This window comes from Gigantopelta aegis, chromosome 6, assembly GCF_016097555.1.
Source record: "Gigantopelta aegis isolate Gae_Host chromosome 6, Gae_host_genome, whole genome shotgun sequence".
NCBI lineage: Eukaryota > Metazoa > Mollusca > Gastropoda > Neomphalida > Peltospiridae > Gigantopelta > Gigantopelta aegis.
Window position 1 is genome coordinate 29,993,489 of NC_054704.1, and position 20,163 is coordinate 30,013,651.

General features: G+C 36.4%; 1 protein-coding gene across 1 annotated transcript in view; it reads right to left on the minus strand.

Moving 5' to 3' along the window:
* Positions 1-19,195, minus strand: part of LOC121375939 (tyrosine-protein kinase SRK2-like) — a 54,116-nt gene extending 34,921 nt beyond the window's left edge. The window contains exon 1 of the mRNA XM_041503664.1: positions 19,082-19,195. The gene's annotated coding sequence lies outside the window, so the exon portion shown is untranslated. The remainder of the gene's footprint in view (positions 1-19,081) is intronic.
* Between the last annotated feature and the right edge of the window lie 968 nt (positions 19,196-20,163).

Here is a 20,163-nt window from a genome sequence, read left to right on the forward strand (position 1 = left end):
GGTGAAATAAAAATTCACCTGCTAAAATTATCAACCCCAAAAAAATGTAGGTCATTTTTAAGGAGACAGAATATATGTACAAATTATTACCTTTCAGATAAATTCCATGCATTTTGATTGGTCAATAGCCAACGCATACCACAAGTACACCGTCTGATTTGCGGGAAAATACAGAATTTGCCGGGGTGTACAAAATGTCATGTGACTTGCTCGACTGGTTGTACGAAAATACAAACCGCTGACGAGACAGAGACTGACAACATTTTCTCCAACACATCTCACTGATTAAATTTGTTAAAAGACTTGAATTCATTATAAATGGGAATACCTAATATTGGTAAATTTTATTTTTACTGTTTATTTGAAGATTTCTTGAGCATGTTTGGCCAAAAAATGTACTAGATTCTAGCTTTTCGCGTATTAAAATCTAATGCTAGAATATAGCATGGCGTAATCAGTTACCGTGTTAGAACTTGGGCTAATTATCACGAACATATTTTAAGTAATAACTCGACATGCTTTTTTTTACAGGTTCTGTAAGTTAGTACAACACGACAAATATTTTTGTTTGGCTGCGGGTGTTCAATTTTGTTTTCCCAATATGATTACAACATAATCATAAACGTTTAACAGACGCAAGATCATAAGGTGCTATGAGTTGTCTCCCTTTGTGAAACAGGCTTCGAAATATTTTTAGGGTAAAACCACCCGAAATCCTTGTTGACACTCTTAATATCCAAACAGCTAACAAAAAACCCACCCCAAAAATCCCACCCCAGTAATACCTTGCGTAGTTATTTGTTAACAAAAAAATCCAATATATTTTGAAGAATTTGATGTTATGTTGTCTTATTAAACTCAAACTCAAAATGTGTGTGCATTTTGTTTAATAGTTTGATTTTGGTGTAATTTTTGTTTACTTATAAAAACAGATCTAAAAGGTAATAAATTTGTTATGCTGGTTTTTGACAGGGCGTACGGGATTGTACGCCCCTCCAAAATATGTACACAGATTTTGACAGGGCGTACAATCCCGTACGCCCTGTCAAAAACCTGCGTAACTGATAGTATGATCATCTCATCTTGTTTAGCTTAGGCTGAGCTTGTGATTCTGTTATATTTTAATTTTATAATGATCTAAAATACATCTTAGAGATAACAAGCATTTTGCGAGTACTGCTAAAGCAATACATATGTCCCCTACTGGGCCCAACAATTTTTCCCTAAATTCAAGGGCCATAACTCTGAAAAGTGGGTAAATCACCATGAAACTTCAACTTGGATCTGTAAAGTTATATACAAATGATAAAGCTATATACAAAATTTCATCTTCGATATCTCCAGGCATTGCAAAAATCCAGAATAGTTTTTTCACATCTCCTAAGTTCAAGGGTCATTAACTCTGTCAAATTTGATCTGTAACGGTAAACGATGAAGCTATACACAAAATTTCAGCTCAATATCTCAAAGCCTTCTGAAAAGAACATCCAGAAAACATATGTGGGACAGACGGATGGACAGACAGACAGACAGATGGACGAAGATGAAACCTATAGTCCCCTCTGATTGGACTGGTAGGAGACTAATAATTTTCCGCACACTGTCCACAACCCTCCACTCACCTTGTGCTGTCTTATTTCAGGCAGGCCATATTTTTTCTTAGCAGGCCATATGTTTTTGGACCTGCTATTTAAAAAAATAAAACAGCAGGCCATATTTTACGTCCTATTTTGAGCCTCGTCATGTTTTACTGTAGTTAGGAAACAAATGAAGATTTTTTATTAGCAACATTAATTTGCTAATTACTTTAAAAATTGTGCAACAGTTTTTGAAAAAAAAATTGAGCAGGTCAAAACCACTATAGAAACAAAAGAAAAAAATAAATGTTTTATTTAACAACGCATCCAACACATTTTATTTACGGTTATATGGCATCGGACATATAATTAGGGGCCACACAGATATTGAGAGAGGAAACCAGCTGTTGCCACTTCATAGGCTACTCTTTATGATTAGCAGCAAGCGATCTTTTATATGCACCATCCCATAAACAGGGTAGTACATACCACAGCCTTTGATATACCAGTCATGGTGCACTGGCAGGAACGAGAAATAGCCCAATGGCCCCACCAACGGGGATCGATCCCAGACCAACCGTGCATCGAGCGAGCACTGTACTACTGGGCTACATATCACCCAAATATAGAAACATTATTTATTTATCAAAACTAATACAACCTGTTTCTATACTTTTATTTAGTATTAGTGAGATTAATAATTGGTTGCAATTTTACACATGTATATAAATGCTAAAGTCCTCCATTTTTACCATAGGATGGGATATGGGATGAACAAAATAATAATTGTTATAAATTGTTTCATCATAAAAAAAATTGTTTTGTTTAACGACACCACTAGAGCACATTGATTAATTAATCATCGGCTACTAGGAGTTTCATCATAAAATCATCAATACATTTCACGCTAGTCTTGCAATGACTAGCACTGAGAGGTACATAAAATGTAGGATATGGTAATATTTTTTATGAACTGTGTGTAATGTTAGTGTATAACTGAAGCTGATCTCGAAAATATAAAAAGCAGGATACAAATGGGGCTTGGCTGGAAAACTAACCCCCTTCCATGGTGAGTACTATGATGGATGCCAAGCTGTGGGGCTCTGCAAAAGATCTACGCCTGATAGCCCTTTTTGTGACTCAAATGGGACAAAGGATATAATACAACCAATCGAACGCTGATATTGAAATGTTAGGGGTCATTTTTGTTGCTTCTAGTATTCATATCGGGCCCAATTTACAAAGCCTGTTTATGTCTTACACATGTGTAATTACACACATTTATAATGTTTAAACCACCGATCATCAAAATAGAAGGTGAGGCATTTGTTGGGGGGTGGGGGGGGGGCAAATTTCAGGGGAGGGGGAGACAGGGAGGCATATGTCAGGGATGTCCAAATCAGAGAGTGCAATATGTGCTATAAAATTTACCATTTACTTGGCCAGATGGTCAGTTATCCTCCATACATAATTCAGTTTAGCACATGACAGGTCATTATTTATTCTGCTACAATAGAAGAATGAGTTCAATTAAACATAATTTGAGCATTAAGACTTGTTGAATTAACCCACAAAAAACACACCTGTGTATTCTCTATGTGTGCCTGTGAGTTTCTTCAACAACCGTGCAAAACTAAGTCATGGATGCTTTGTTTTTGTTTAATTTACAGTTTTTACGGGACTGTCCTGCCATTTGATGCCATTGTAATATGTTTATGGCTAACAGATAGGTTTTGATGACTAAAATTACATATTAAAGACATTTTTTTGTTTAGAATATCAGTATCTGTATAATAAAGGTGTTTGTAGTTGCTCAAACCAGACTTTACCTTCCATAAATTTTGTATGTACAAAGAATTATATATTATGAAATAAAATGAACAATGACTGCTGCAAACATTAGTACATGATAGCAAACACACTGGATAATATCACTGGTAATGTAAACAAGAACATTTATTTAGTATGTAATTTTAGATGCCAAAAAGGCTCTGTTATTTTTATCTTTTATCTGCAAACTCAGGACTGTCCCTTTAAAATATTATCATGGTCACTGTAAAAGCATTCAACTGTTAAGTTAGCTTCATCTAGTTAATGATGTAAAAGCATTCAACTGTTAAGTTAGCTTCATCTAGTTAATGACGTAAAAGCATTCAACTGTTAAGTTAGCTTCATCTAGTTAATGACATAAAAGCATTCAACTGTTAAGTTAGCTTCATCTAGTTAATGACGTAAAAACATTCAACTGTTAAGTTAGCTTCATCTAGTTAATGATGTTATGAGTCTCATGTTATCAGCTGTCAGATGTCAAGGTGTGGTACATGTATACACTATCTGCTCATCTGTCCATCAGACAGCAGCATGATCCATGATGAAACATTATATTTCATTGTCTTTTTTTTTTTTTGTCACATGAGTTAACGACCTAACTGAATCTAAATGGAAAAGAAAGCCACTGACCAGGCATGTATGCAGGATTTCTATGATACCAAACATATGGGCCCCATCCCAAAAGCAAGTAGCACCAAAACTTCCCAATATATGTATGATGTGTAAATATTTTGTGAAAAAAATAATTTAATAATGGTATATTGCATCCTTCAATGGCCTCAAAAAAACATCCCAACTTAGATTAAATTGCACTAATTTCCCCAATCCCATCAGACACTGGACCCTGCCAATAAATTGTGGATAAATCCTTCATGATATATGCATTTAATGACACCTCTGTACATTTTAAAAACTGGAGTCTACCATAAAGCAGGGTGGAATTTAGCTCAGTCGGTTGATTGCTCGCTTGAGGTGCTTGCGTCACAGGATCAAACCATCTTGGTGGATCCATTCAGCTGACTGGGTTTTTCCCCGTTCCAACCAGTGCACCACCACTGGACAAAGGCCATGGTATGTGCTTTCCTGTCTGTGGAAAAGTGCATGTAAAAGATCCCTTGCTGCATTAGAAATTGTTTTTGTGTATTTCCTCTGACGAGTACAAATCAGAATTACCAAATGTTTGACATCCAATAGCCGATGATTAATTAATCAATGTGCTCCAGTTGTGTCATTAAACAAAACAAACTTTTTTACCATAAAGCTGAATTAACTTGGTCTAGATAGTGAGAGGAAATGACACACTCAACATATTTCAATTAGTTTTCTGGCATCAGACATATGGTTAAGGACCACACAGATAATGAGATATGATCGAAACCCACTGCAGATTAGCAGCAAGGGATCTTTTATATGTATGTAGTAGTGTTGGTATAATGCTGGCAGTAGATAGTGGACATTTTTCTATTAGCTCAGCTTGGGATATGATGACTACATGAGTGTATTTGTTTGAATAAAGTAACACCCCCCCCCCCCCCCCCCCCCCCCCCCCCCCCCCACACACACACACACACACACGATGAAGCCAGGATAAAGCACTGGCCAAATGGAGCAACACTGGCTGTTAAACTTTGGGCTTCCAAAGAAAACTTTTTTATCACCACAACCAGATTCCAAATCTAAAGCATGATCAAACTATAGCTTGAACGAAGAAAAAGAATAAAGTGCATTTCAGAACAAATTAAATATTTTAAAGAGCAATTTACATGTATGATTTAGTACCGTATTTGGGTAAGTCATTACCATATACAGCCATTTACATGTATGATATAGTAAGTCGTTACCATACAGAGCCATTTACATGTATGATTTATTAAGTTGTTACCATACAGAGCCATTTACATGTATGATTTAGTAAGTTGTTACCATACAGAGCCATTTACATGTATGATATAGTAAGTCGTTACCATATACAGCCATTTACATGTATGATTTAGTAAGTCGTTACCATACAGAGCCATTTACATGTATGATTTAGTAAGTCGTTACCATACAATCTTGCCTTTCGGGCCTCTGAAAACTTCAAACCTTTTATATATTATGCAAAAACAAATTTAAGTAACTCATTTTGTTTTTGAATAACCCATCATGACCATCTAAATGATATCTTACATTTAATGCATGAACGAAATCTGGATTACACAAAATTAAACTTGTGCAGTGATGCAAAAATTAAAGGATCGTTCTCGCAATTTTAGAAGCCAGGGGCCTAATTCACTAAACTCTCGCAACTTAGCGATATCATAGTACAATGCTAAAAGAGTTGCAAAGAGGATGCTGTCTAGCAGAGCCTAAGAGAGCTTTGTGAATTACCTGAGCTTTAATATTACTACATACACATAACAAGACTCTTCCTGACCCACTTACGGTGACCTCTCAAGACAGGTGACTGCTTAATATCTGTTATTTTCTTTTCTACATTAAGATGATTGCATCTGTGATTTATGGAAATGGGACATAGCCCAGTGGTAAACCGCTCGCCTGATGCACGGTCAGTCTAGTATATCCCATTGAGCTATTTCTTGATCCAGCTCAAGTTGCACAACTAGTATATCAAAGGCTGTGGTATATGCTATCCTTATAAAAGATCACTTACCACCAATGGAAAAATGTAGACAGTTTCCTCTCTAAGATAAGACTATGTCAAAATGTCAAAATACCAAATGTTTGACATCCAAAAGCCAATGATTATTAAATGTGCTCCAGTGGTGTCATTAAACAAAAACTTTAATCTATATCGCTGCATGTGTCAATAAAAATAAACTTATTTTAATGCTCCGTACTCTGATAACAGGATCGTGATCTGGCACTTCAGTAGTTTATAATTAACACAACCCTTGTCCCACTGTCCCTGTTTGTTTATTACTATCTAGACACTGACATATCATTTAACACTTTTATCAGTCAAACAAGGAAGACTCTGAAACATACTACACAAAATAATTTAGGGAACACAACACAGTTCATCTGCAAAATAATCAAATTCAAAAATCAAATAAATACAATTATTTAAGGAACCTTCATTTTGTTGTATACTGAAAAAAATAAATAAGGGAACACTGGGTATTGAAGAGAAAATTTAATTCACTATTAGCTGTATAATGTTTGAATAAAATACAAATATGTAATGCAATACTGAATGTCAGGCTTGGTGGTGTCGTGGTTAAGCCATCGGACATAAAGCTGGTAGGTACAGGGATCGCAGCCCAGTACCGGCTTCCACCCAGAGCGAGTTTTAACAACACCGTGGGCAAGTGTAAGACCACTACATCATCTTCTCTCTCACTAACCACTAACAGCTAACCCACTGTCCTGGACAGACAACTCAGATAGCTGGTGTGTGCCCAGGATAGTATGCTTGAACCTTAATTGGATATAAGCATGGAAATAAGTTTAAAGGAAAGGAAAGTAATAGGCTTAACTTCCTGACACTTTTGATAAGAGTTTGGGTTTCTGGTACTATTTACTGTAAATGTCATTGTTGGTGTGATCCCTTGTTTGTATTTCATTAGTATATTTTGTTTGGGTTTCTGGTACTATTTACTGTAAATGTCATTGTTGGTGTGATCCCTTGTTTGTATTTCATTAGTATATTTTGTTTGGCTAATTGAAACTTCAATTTAACTACTGATTTATCATCAAATTCAGCACATAGCCATAATAATTTTAATATTAGCCAACTTTATATACTGCTGTACTGAAATGAAACGAAAGAATTAAAACATTAGTTTAATGATGTACCCAACACATTTTTATTTTCAGTTTTATGGCAAAACAGTTAACGAGAGGAAACCCGGTACCAACACTGTTTTGAAAAAAGTATTTTGTATATGCACTATTCCAGACAGGATAGTACATACCATGACCTTTGTTACAGAAGTTGTGGAGCACTAACAGGAACTAGAAATATCCCAATGGGCCCATTGAAGTGGATTAATCCAAGACCTACTGTACATCAAGCGAGTGCTTTACCACTAAGCTTTGTGTGTGGGTATACACACATACACATACACATACACATACACATACACATACACATACACATACACATACACATACACATATATACACATATAATTATATACTTAAATAAAACATTCTTAAATAAAGTAATCTGAGAGTACTGCTATTTAAAGCAATTAATACAGAGTTCGACAAATCCGCTAGTCCAACGCCCGTGGCTAGTGGTTTTCAAGTTCGGACTAGTAAGAAATGCAAAACCACTAGCACAAAGGGCTAGTGGTTTTTTCCCCTCCCCTTATCACTCGATCGTGGTTTTTTCCTTTTTCTTTTGGCTGAAATTTTGTTTAATAAATTTGATTGTGACGTTTGTCATCGAATAATATCAACAATGCAATCAGTATATAATAATAATCCACTTGAACTAGCTCTGCAAACCGCAGTAACATGCTATCTCTACATCGCTACAGTTACAGCATGCATTGATTACTTTTCCCTTTCATGTCACGTGGTAGTTAATCTCGCACATATGTTTTGGACTAAGAACTCGGAAATCACCAATCGCGATGACAGGTTAATCTCAATCACGTAAACCCCAGTCATGCTTTGAATTTCAGTGTTTGTTTTATTTACCTATTGTTTTCTAATTTCACACTTTGCTTACATGTGGTTATTGGCAATCAGGAAAACCATTTACTTTAATGGTAACCGCACATGCAATGACTCGATGTGTGTAGATATTTGGATAGTGCTTCACGGCTGCTGATACAAGAAATACCTTTTTTGTTTATCAATTAACAATGGATTAGATGTCACTGTTCTATTCTTTTGATATCGGTCTGACACAGGAAAATGCCCTGTATTTGAGCAAATTGGTATCGCCGTTCCTGGTGACATAAATAGTAGGCCCTAAATGTATAATCCACTATCATCTATTACTGTGTGTCACACTGTCGTACCCTCATTTCAATTTGATTATTTTGATAGTGGGTTTAGATACCAACCATGAGTTTGCTCAATTATTTTTCCCCGGGGCGAGGGCAATGACGATGGATCACACTTGATAAACAACCAAACATACGACAAAATAACATAGACATTTTTTGCCACAATTATATATTTTAAAAAAATCCAATTATAACTGATCAGGAATTTGGGCTAGTGCTTTATCTTGGTGGGCTAGTGGTTTTCACAAACCCACTAGCCCTGTGACTAGTGACTTTTCAAAAGATTTGTCATACTCTGTTAATACCGAACCCAACAATTTTTCATATCTCCTAAATTCAAGGTCCATACTTCTGTGAAAAGTGGTAAATCACCATAGAAGTCAAACTTGATCTGTAACAGTGCATGACAAAGCTATACACAAAATTTGAGGTCAACACCTTCTGAAAGAAAAGTCTGGAAAACTAAATTTCATATCTCCTAAGTTCAAGGGCAATAACTCCATCCAAAATAGGTAAATTGGCATGAAAGTCAAACTTGATATGTAACAGTACATGATAAAGTTATACACAAAATTTCAGGTTAATATCTCAAGGCTTTCTGAAAACAAAGTTCAGAATGTTTTGTTCATATCTCCGAAGTTCAAGGGCTATAACTCTGTCCAAAATGGATAAATCACCACAAAAGTCAAACTTGATCTGTAACAGTACATGATAAAGCTATACAAAATATTTCAGCTCAATATATCAAGGCATTCTAAAAAAGAAACATCCGGGGAAAACTATTTGTAAGACTGACAGATGGACAGACAGAAGGATGGAGATGAAACCTATAGTCCCATCAGGTTGGAACTGTAGCCACAGTATTATTTTAAACTACAATGTAATATTCCGACACAGGAATTTGGCAATTTGAGTAGGCAGAAAATGTCAAAGAGATAACTAGCAGAGAAAACAATCAGTTATAAACAAAAACATGGCCACAAGGTGTGTCAGACAGTGTTATTAATGAACACTCCAGTTACAGTTCATAGCAACAGGCAAACACCTGCAGTAACGTACACGTAACAGGAGCACTTAATGTACAATTTACAACAAAGGAACAGAATGTCTGCATAACAATATTTTAACACATTGTTCAACAGTTAATTATATACCCTGTGCTAGTGTGAGGAAACCCGCATTAGTAGCAAGTGATATATATTTTTAATTTATCTTTTATCATCTCATAGACAGGATAGTACATACCATGGCCTTTGATATATGGTGGACTGGTTGGAATGAAAAATAGCCCAATGGGCCCATCGACTGCACATCAAGTGAGCGATTTACCACTGGGTTATGTCCCGCCCCTATTGTACACACAAATACATATATTCATCTGGCACATACGAAGACCTAAATTATTGATAAGCCTAAGGTCTATTTTTTCTCCAAATGTGGAGGATGCGAGCTAATGCCACACACACACACTACCAAACACACACCACTAGAGCACATTGATTTATTAATAATCAGCTATTGGATGTCAAACATTTGGTAATTCTGACTCATAGTCATCAGAGAAAGAAGGAAATGTTTTATTTAACGACGCACTCAACACATTTTATTTACAGTTATATGGCATCAGACATATGGTTAAGGACCACACAGATTTTGAGAGGAAACCCGCTGTCGCCACTACATGGGCTACTCTTTCCGATTAGCAGCAAGGGATCTTTTATTTGCACTTCCCACAGGCAGGATAGCACAAACCATGGCCTTTGTTGAACCAGTTATGGATCACTGGTCGGTGCAAGTGGTTTACACCTACCCATTGAGCCTTGTGGAGCACTCACTCAGGGTTTGGAGTCGGTATCTGGATTAAAAATCAAAATATCTTTATATAAAATGTTCCATAAACAGGACAACAGGAAACCAGCATTCTGAGAGTACTGCTAAAACAATACATGTAACTTATCGGATCCAACAAACATTTCTCCTAAGTTCAAGGGCCACAACTCTATTAAAAATGGGTAAATTGTCATGAAAGTCAAACTTGATCTGTAACAGTACATGATAAAGCTATACACAAACTTTCAGCTCAGTATCTCAAGGCATTGCACAGAAAAAGTCTTAAATTTTGTTCTGCTGTATGTCTCAAGTTCAAATCCCATAACTCTGTTAACAATGATTCAAGTCTTAATTATGTGATGATCATGATCAGGGTTCCAGCTGCCGTTCGCCATTGTCGCCAATTGGCGAATTATCACAAATTTGGCTATAATCTGGTCAATCAGGCGATACAAAATGGCGATTTATTTTTTTCAACCAATGTTTCCCGAAATTCGGATTATCTTATTTTCCTAATATATATATATATATATATTTAATGTCGCCGCCATTCCAAAGAAAATATACACGCGAAACCCTTGCCCTTAATAAAATAAAATGTGGATGCAGTGAATCGTGAACCAATCAAATCGTTAACGATTCCTCACGAATAAAATCTACATACAGGGCTCTGTTCGATCGAGTACTTCATTTGTATGAATATATTTATTTCAGTTTGCGTAAGCTCGGTATAACCTATTAAAACGCCAGATATGTGGGTCCACAATTTTTTATTTAAGTTTCACACCGAATTATATTCTTATGTTTTATCTACCAAGATAATTTGCATTTTGTATCATTGTTTAGGTTTCATTTTAAAACATTGTTCTAGTAAATCAAACGCTCATTCAAATGCGATCTTTAATCACAGTTATCACGTGGTGACGCTAAGCGTTGCGGGACCGCCAATGATTACAACACAATGCCGCGACCAACCAAGTACAAACGGGATCGCGATTTGAAATCTCAGGTACAAATAAATGTATTGCTCATTAGGACAAATACACCACATGAATTTGAGAATAAATTACACTAATATAAATATTAAAATTTTCAATCCGCTCTTTTGGCTATAAAATTTATATCGTGGCTATAAAAGTAAACATTTGGCTACAACTTTGGCTATTAATGAAAATTTTCCAGCTGGAACCCTGATGATGATGGGATGATCATGGATGAACAGTTTGTTTTGGACACACCGCCATCCATAATTGTTCCAACATGTGAGGTTTGATGGTCCTGTATGCATCTGTATGCAAGATACAGGTATGGTCCGGACAAGGATATACTGTTATGTACAGTCACAGTGACCTTGTAATAGTACGCGACACACTGCCATCCCAAGTTGTTCCTACATGTGAGGTTTGATGGTCCTGTATGCATCTACATGCAAGATATGGTCCAGACAGGGATTTATTGTTATGTGCAGTATAGACTGTGAAAAGTAGATCACAGTGACCTAGTAATAGTATGCAACACACCACCATCCCAAGTTTTTCCTACATTTGAGGTTTGATGGTCCTGTATGCATCTGTATGCAAAATATTGTCCGGACAAGAAAAATTTAACAGACGGACGTACAGATGGACAATGCCATACCATAATATGACCCATCATAGATGGGTGTATAAAAATGGGTAAATTGCAATGAAAGTCAAACTTGATCTGTAACAGTACATGATAAAGCTATACACAAAATGTTAGCTTAATATCTCAAGGCATTGTGGGACAGATGGACAGACAGTGGGACAGAGATGAAACCTTTAGTCACTCCGGTTGGACCGGTAGGGGACTAATACAAGCAATATTTGTTAATGATACTTGTTTAAACCATGACAATACTTGGCATGGAGAGGAAACCTTCTGTTTCTACATGAGTCATTCTTACGAAAAGATAGCAAAGTGTCTTTTAAATACATATCTATATTGTTTGGAGGTGAAAAGGCTATCCAACATGTCAATTACTAGAGGTGGGAAAGCAATCCAACAAGGTCAATTCACTATAATTAGCCTAGGTGAGAAGGCAATCCAATTGATCTATACATTATGGTTGGTGAAAGTGGGAAGGGAACCCAATAGGTCAATTCACTATAATTAGTAGAGGTGTGAAGGGAATCCAATAGGTTAATTCGCTATAATTAGTAGAGGTGGGAAGAGAATCCAATAGGTCAATTCACTACAATTAGTAGCGGTGGGAAGGGAATCCAATAGATCAATTCACTACAATTAGTAGAGGTGGGAAGGGAATCCAATCGGTCAATTCACTATAATTAGTACAGGTGGGAAGGGAATCCAGTCGGTCAATTCACTATAATTAGTAGAGGTGGGAAGGGAATCCAGTCGGTCAATTCACTATAATTAGTAGAGGTGGGAAGGGAATCGAACAGGTCAATTCACTATAATTAGTAGAGGTGGGAAGGGAATCCAACAGGTCAATTCACTATAATTAGTAGAGGTGGGAAGGGAATCCAACAGGTCAATTCACTGTGGTTAATGAAGGTGGTAATCCAACAGATCAATTCACAATGGTTAGTGAAGATGGGAAGGCAATACAACAGGTCAATTAGCTACAGTTAGTGGAGGTGGGAAGCTAACCCAATGGGTCTAATGTATTTACCTTTGTTGGTTGTAATGGGTCAGCATTCCAATGGGTCTATAAACTAGTTAGCGGAGGTAATCCAATTACTTACCATGTCTTAAAGTTACATTCTCTGGTTACCATATTATAACATCATGTACAAATATGAAATACAAGCTCAAATGTACTTTTAAAAAACTTGTGTGTTCGCTATGAACAGAGATCGTCAAAAGTATATGCTTGATTCGTCGTCTGTGCCGCCATAGCTCGGCAAAGCACAAACGACAACCCGTTGTCAGTTTCAGTTAACATGTGTGTTTGCCGATTTCAAATTGTAGGGTTCGTCTCAAAAAATTAAAAGAGAAATATTGCACTGTACGAAGAACGTTCGGTTGAGGATACGGTATTAAAGTCTTTCGTTAAAACCGGTTTGATCTTGACAACGTATTATCGACAATCCTATAGTACCGTCCTATTTCAGAATTAATATTTTATAAAGTGTTAGTAGAACTTTCAATGTTTTGTTTGTATACTAGTAACACACTAATCATGTATATATTTTTAAAATAAAATATACTAAAGTAGACAATGAATTCTGCCATTAAAAATAGAGACAAACTTCAACAACATTTGTTTGGGAACATTAACAAAAAAAATTGAAAAATAAACAGTCGAGTACGACAGTACTGTCCGGACAACCAGCTTGCATTACCTGTCATATTGAACACTGGCGAGATCCGGGGCCCACAGAAGCAACCTGCTGCCGACTACGCGACTGTTTGTCTTGTCAATACAAAGAGTGATGAAGCTCAGATCACATTCTGTCACTGGGGAAATATTTGTTTACACACAGCCAGATGCATTTGTTGGAACAATCAGATGAGCTATTTTCAGTCGAGGAGTATAAAAATGTTTGATGCGTTACCAATGGTAACCACTGGTATTTAAGGTCATATTGAGATGGACAAAGCAGTCATAGGAATAGCATTAAAGGCTGTACAGAATGGACAAAGCAGTCATAGGAATAGCATTAAAGGCTGTACAGAATGGACAAAGCAGTCATAGGAATAGCATTAAAGGCTGTACAGAATGGACAAAGCAGTCATAGGAATAGCATTAAAGGCTGTACAGAATGGACAAAGCAGTCATAGGAATAGCATTAAAGGCTGTACAGAATGGACAAAGCAGTCATAGGAATAGCATTAAAGGCTGTACAGAATGGACAAAGCAGTCATAGGAATAGCATTAAAGGCTGTACAGAATGGACAAAGCAGTCATAGGAATAGCATTAAAGGCTGTACAGAATGGACAAAGCAGGCTTGTATGAATTACATAAAATGTCATGTACAGATGGACAAAGCAGGCCTATAGGAATAATATTAAAGGTAACATACAGATGGACAAAGCAGGCCTACAGGAATAATATGAAATGCCATGCACAGATGGACAAAGCAGGCCAACAGGAATAATATTAAATGCCATGCACAGATGGACAAAGCAGGCCTGTAGGAATAATATTAAATGCCATGCACAGATGGACAAAGCAGGCCTGTAGGAATAATATTAAATGCCATGCACAGATGGACAAAGCAGGCCTACAGGAATAACATTAAAGGTCATGTACAGATGGACAAAGCAGGCTTATAGGAATAGCATTAAAGGTCATATAAAGATGGACAAAGCAGGCCTACAGGAATAAAATTAAAGATCATGTACAGATGGACAAAGCAGGCCCACAGGAATAAAATTAAAGGTCATGTACAGATGGACAAAGCAGGCCTATAGGAATAGCATTAAAGGTCATATAAAGAGGGACAAAGCAGGTCTATAGGAATATTATTAACGGTCATGTACAGATGGACAAAGCTGGCCTACAGGAATAAAATTAAAGGTAACGTACAGATGAACAAAGCAGGCCTATAGGACTACTATTAAATGCCATGTACAGATGGACAAAGCTGGCCTACAGGAATAAAATTAAAGGTCATGTACAGATGGACAAAGCAGGCCTATAGGAATAGCATTAAAGGTCATATAAAGAGGGACAAAGCAGGCCTATAGGAATAATATTAAAGGCCATGTACAGATAGACAAAACAGGCCTATAGGAATAATATTAAAGGTCATGTACAGATGGACCAAGAAGGCCTACAGGCCATGTACAGATGGACCAAGAAGGCCTACAGGAATAACATTAAAGGCTGTGTAAAATGGAAGAAGCTAGCCTGTAGGAATAAGATTTAACTTTAGTCCATGGACAAAGCAGACCTATAGGATTAACATAAAAGGACCATGTACCATACATGTAGACATCAACAGAGCAGAGCTGTACCTGTAAGAAGGAGTTTCTGTGGGTGGAATACCCAGGCCATCTATGGCATGCTACAGAAAAGGCAGTCAATTATGCGATCCATCACACCTTAGACAAGTGCTTTGTCACTCAGCTACATCCCACTCAGTGGAGATGGGGGGAGGGGAAAGAAGGGGCAGTATACTATGACTTGACATTTAAATTTTAAATGACTGGACCATGGGTCACATTCATGGATGGTGTGTGTGTGTGCGTGCGTGCATGCATGTGTAGATGGGCTCTTTCAAAATTGCATAGTAACAGTTTTCTGCCAATTAAACAAAAAATTAACACACTTACAAAGTACAACAAAGTAATTTCATTTACTTGCAGAACCAGTTTTGTACTGGGCCAGTAGACATTTTGATAATTCTTTGCTAGTGTCACATTATTTAAACATGTTTTGATCACAGGTGATTTCTAAAGTTTGTTTGAGTAAACTCTAATCTGAGATACCTTAAAAAATCTTGTATGTTTTTTTGTTTTGTTTTTTTGGTACATTTATGAAAACTGCTGAAATGCACATTAGGCCTTTTAATTAATTTTGGTGAGTATATACCCCCTGTATAAGACAATGGTTAAATACACTTAACATCACATTGACTGCAAATAACTGACTTCTTCTATCATTCATTTGAAATGATTGGAGTGCTCCATAACATTATGCTAGGTAGACACTACCCACGATAGTGTTCTATTTTGTTCAACTTATCGGTCTAATGGCCTTATCAATATTAGTGTCAGTGACTTATCAGTGCTAGTCCAATCTCACTGACAGGGTGCAAATTTAACAACTACATGTACCATGTGGAAAATTGCTGCAATATCCTTGTCAGTGGTTGCAAAACAAGGCGTCACGTGCTGCATGCGACATTTACTACCCTCATTTCCGTCGTCTATTTTCGCCACAGTTGCTCAGATTCCAGTTCATATTTTCTTGGTTCTTGTCTGAATGTATAGCTCGGCTTCTATGGGTTAATTTCTTTAGGAAAACTATATGCATTACAAGTGGACTACATTGCACACTTCTGTGGTAACAGACTCCGGCCCATAGAGCCCGCCCCCCCCCCCCCCCCCACTTCCCTGTGCCCCCATTACTGAGTGTCTGTAGCTCTTGATAAACCCCCAACTCCTACTCTGTCCGTTCCAACGCCTACTAGTACTTCATTTTGCAACCACTGCTAGTGATATGCTTCATTGCCCAGAAATTTAAACACAGTCTTACAGCCAAACTGGCCATGACATATTTTACTTGTTAGTAATTGGTCATCATATTTGAAGGGGACTCTTGAATTTCAATAAGTTGTTTTATTACAAAAACAACATGTAACACTATTCCCACTTCATTATTTTGAATGTATGCTGTTGTATTGTAGATATTAAGACACTTGTTGGAGTCTACCTTGTTGCCCTGCCTTCTGGCCTTAATCCCAACCCAAAATGTCCATCAGTCTTCGCCAAATGGTCTTGCCCTCTAATTTACCAGATCCGAGGCCTGCCCTATATTTCAGTATATAAGATTTGTCTAGATTTGATAACACTGGCATCTAATCCAGACCTGTGAATATTTCAAGAATTATTGTTTAATTTGCACTGGCTCATCCAAATCTAATTTTGCATTGCCCCTTCACTTATTGTTCCTACAAACCTGAGTACAATATATTATAAAATAAAAACAATGTTGAACTAATAAGTAACCTGTCCCTACACACCTGAGTACAATGTATTGTAAGATAAAAACAATGTTGAACTAATGAGTAATGTGTTCCTACAAACCTGAGTACAATGTATATTTTATAAAAATTAAAACAATGTTGGACTAATGAATAAATGCTTTCCTACAACTTGAGTACAATGTATTATAAGATGAAAATCAATGATGAACTAATATGTAATGTGTAGAACAATGCTAGAAAATAAGGCTGATCTTCAAACTAAATTTGTTCAAAGTTGCAATAATGGTGGTTCCGACCAAAAATATTTATTAATTTAAAGGGACATTCCTGAGTTTGCTGCAATTTTTAAGATATTATCGACTAACAGAGACTTTTTAACAAGTGTAATTACATATCAAATATATTTGTCTGCATAAAATATTAGTGGCTGCATATTAAACGTGTTTCTGATCGTTCTAATATTTATACGAGGTTAAATTTAATTTTATTTCCTAAAATGTAATTTTTTTCATACGTACGAAATTATTTGAAGACAAAATCCAGTTTGGGCTTCTTACAAATATTAAGACGACCAGAAACACATTTAATATACAGACATTGATATTCTAAACAAGAAAATATATTTAATATGTAAGTTTAATCGTAGAAATATTTTATTAGCCGGAAACATCTTACAATGCTGCAAACTCGGGAATGTCCCTTTAAAGTTTAACCAGAATTCTTTGTGGTCAACTGACAAAAGAAACAAAGCTGGAGGCCATACTATATTTAGCCACAAATTATTCGGGAAATTGAAAGAATCAAGTTAAATTATTAAATTATTCTAATTCACTCTGCACAGAATTGCAAAATTGTATTGGCTAATCAAATCCATTTAAATTAAAATAGCCTAAAATGTGCTTTCCTGGCATCTAAATTGCAAAATTACCCAATTTTTTAAACTATTTTAAGGATTATTTTACATCTGTCGTTAATATTATAACCCATATAATTCCTGACATCTGATTTGCAAAATTATCTATTTTCAAATAGTGCTCTTAAAGATTAGTTTGGAGGTTTTTTTTTAACCTTGTGAATTATATGAATTGAAAGACAATTTTCTTACATCTGAAACACAAAGTCAATTATTTTATAGGGCATTATTAGGATAATTTTAATTAATTTCTTTTTATATATAGTAGTATGAAGCATGCACAGCAAATCAAGCACTTGAGTGGGTCATATCTTGAAGCTTTTCCCTACAATCTACATTTATCAGTCTTAAGTGAACTTACTGTGACACATATCCTTCAAGTTATATAAACAAGTACAAGTGAGAAAATCACTAGCCCTCAAAGAAGCTTTGACTAGTGCCCTATGTGAAATAGTTGATAATTTCCGCTAGCCCAGATAATATTTAATAGCCAGGACCAAGAGCTAGTGGATTTGTCAAACCCTGTCAGACACCATGAACTCAAATTGCAAATTTAGTTTCAATTTCAGTGTATTCTTCTTCTGTGTACACTCAACATTCTGAATAGGACATCAAAGACAGAATAAAGTCACTGTTGTTTTTTCCCCCGAAAGAAGATAAGAGTATGGCCTTGTATGTGTTAATTTATCATATTTATCGTGCAGTAATTTTAACTAGTATCCAATTTTTTTTATTTGTAAAATACTGAGAAAGATATATACAGAGATAGGTAGACAGAGAGAGAGAGAGAGAGAGAGAGAGAGAGAGAGAGAGAGAGAGAGAGAGAGAGAGAGAGAGAGAGAGAGAGACTTTTTATTAAATGATGTAATTAGAAAAAAACTAAATCACTATTTTCCACCATAAATGTGGCAATGTAAAAACTGCAACAAAAACAACATTTTAATTTGATTTGGCCTAGTAACACACTGATCGACGTTTAATTAATAATTAGGATATTCACGCCCAGGTGATACAATTACCTCTGGCTTTAACCTGTTTCAAACTCACGTAAATACACACTGCATTTGTACAAAACCTTCCAGTGAGAAATGACTGCTTGTTTCAACAGATTATAATCAGAAGTTTTGACATTTGGTTTAGTAAACGACCGACGTTAGACAATGACATGGCCGTAGGCCTTTTACACAGTACATACGCGACACTTCGACAGTGTCACACGGGCTTATGGTTTAACCCGCCGGTTTAAACCACACACGTTAAAACAATACCTCCAAAAACTACAGAGAATAGAGATAATGACACACTATGTCGAAAAATATACTCACCTAATATTATTTTCAAGTTCGGAAAACGTTTGGGCCAAAAATGTCGCCAACATTTCAATGAGGAAGTAAAATTTTCCAACTTCTTGCACCCATTTCAATCTCGCGAGATTTGTGTTGGCGTGTCGCTTCGCTTGATCAACTACCTTCCGAACACTGCTACCTTGTTTTTTCCGAACAGGTGCGTGGACATTCGGCAAACTTCGGACTCAAATGTGCTGACGTCAGTAGCCCAAGGGTTTACTGCTATTTTAGGGCCCAGTACAGTGTTCACTCATGTATATTGTTAATGTACTTGTAAACGTATCATTATGTTGAGCATAAGTATATTACTTTGTATGCTTGTTAAAACAAACAAACAAAAAGTGCCACTTTGTCTGGCTGGAGAAGACTATATATATTTAGTCACCTTCTTATTTAGGTTAAGTAATGCCTAATATTATACACAACCCTAAAAAGACCCAACCCCACCCCATAAAGAAAGAAGGTATTGAAGACCACACACACACACACACACACCCCAAGTAAAACATAAAACAAACTTAGTTATCTGAGATTATGCTTGTTGTCCTTGAATGTCTTGTTCAGTGGATAGCAAGACCCCATCCAGATGTGATGCACGGTGGGTTTAAGATCAATCCATGTCAGTGGGCCCATTGGGCTATTTCTCGCTCCAGCCAGTGCACCATGACTGGTACGTGAAAGGCTGTGGTATGTGCTATCCTGTCTGTGGGATGTGCTATCCTGTCTGTGGGATGGTGCATATAATAGATCCCTTTCTGCCAATCGAAAAGAAGCCCAAGAAGTGGCGACAGCAGGTTTCCTCTCTCAATATCTGTGAGAGTTTAGTGAATTAGGTCTGTGACATATACCAGATTTAAAGTTGTTTGGCAACTGATGTGAAGTTTGTGTTGTTTAATGACATCTCTAAGAATTTTGCTTACAATTAATTAATCATTAGCTATAGAAGTTTGTGTTTTTGATGGTCTTCAGAGGAAACCTGCAACATTTTTCATTGAGCAGTAAGGAATCTTTTTATACAAAACTATCCCACACTGGACCTAAGGGAGGGACGTAGCTCAGTG